Raw genomic sequence first — 1,674 nt, 5'->3', positions numbered from 1 at the left:
TGCCCAGTAAGTTCGTGCCTCTTTATAAGGAAAATTGAAACCCTGTTCTCTTAAATTTTTGGAAATGTTTTTAAATTATATTGGTACGACTCTATACCTAAAACGTCTTTTATTATTGGATAAAATTTCAAAAATTAGTTTTTATCTCAACCAATGAAATGAAATTATTCACAATATAGAAATTATTGTGACGTTTGATAATGGTGGAAATCCGAAAATGAATCCACTTCAGCTACAGTCTATTGTAAGCTTTATATCGAAAATCAGAACGAACTTTCCGGACAACCTATAATGTTAATACAAAGTGTCAAATGAATGTAACAGAAGTAGTTTATTCCAAATTGTATCACAAGTATATAGAGATAGAGTTCAATTTTGTCAAATGTACCGATATTTTTGCGCACCTTGACTGCTTCGTTACTTATGACGCTGTGGCTGCTACGATATTTATGAGCATCTTGCATGTACTCATATATTTGACGCTGTGTATGTACCGATGTATTTGAGCAGGGTGAATGTATCTATTATTTTGAGGACTTTTGTTGTACCGATATAATTGAATACTTTTGGTGTACCTATATATTTGCATATCTTGTCTGTGACGATCTATATGACGCTGACTGTACCTATATATTTGCATATCTTGTCTGTGACGATCTATATGACGCTGACTGTATTTGAGCAGGGTGAATGTATCTATTATTTTGAGGACTTTTGTTGTACCGATATAATTGATTACTTTTGATGTACCTATATATTTGCATATCTTGTCTGTTACGATCTATATGACGCTGACTGTACCTCCTTGATTTACGTAAAATATTTATCTCGTTGGGTGTTTTAGTAAATACAAGCCAAATAAGTTATCTCGGGAATATTTTATACCTTGAAACTAAAATTAAATGATAAATGTACTAGCTCACTTTAATACGAGGGTGAATCAAAAAATTCTTGGAATCAATATTAAAAAATGCAAAGATTTAAATAATAATATTTTATTTTTCTACATAATCTCCCTCCAATGCAATGCATTTAGAATAACGCGTTTCTAACTTCCTTATTCCTTGTGAAAAAAAATTATTTTCTTGACTCTCGAAAAAGTCCTCTACGGCAGCTATAACCGCGTCATTATCGTGAAATTTTGTTCCACGAATTTCCTCTTTTAATTTTGGAAATAAGTGAAAGTCACTTGGGGCTAAGTCCGGAGAATATGGTGGGTGGTCAAGGAGATTGAAGCCAGCACAGCGGATTGCGTTGAGCGCAACTTCCGATCGAAGAGAAGGAGCGTTATCTTGAAGGAACAACACGCCCAACCACAGTTTTCCACGACGTTTTTCTTTAATCGCTTCACGCACTTTCGGGATTAAATTTGCATAATAGGGTCCAGTAATCGTCTGGCCTCTTGGCATGTAATCAATAAAAAGGATTTCTTCACTATCCCAGAACACAGAGGCCATAACTTTGCCAGCGGTAGGAGCAACTCGAAATTTCTTGATGGATGGAGAGGATGGCCGTTTCCAAGACATGCTTTGTCTTTTAGTTTCAAGATCTAAATGGTGGACCCACGTTTCATCCATGGTGACAAGACGACGGCAAAAATTATCCGAATCACGCTGGAACATTTCGAGATTACGCTTGGAAATTTCCAAACGTCGCTTTTTGTTTTCGTCGGTT

This window comes from Papilio xuthus, unplaced genomic scaffold (genome assembly GCF_000836235.2).
Source record: "Papilio xuthus unplaced genomic scaffold, Pxut_1.1 DF827597.1, whole genome shotgun sequence".
NCBI lineage: Eukaryota > Metazoa > Arthropoda > Insecta > Lepidoptera > Papilionidae > Papilio > Papilio xuthus.
This window is presented reverse-complemented; position numbering follows the sequence as displayed.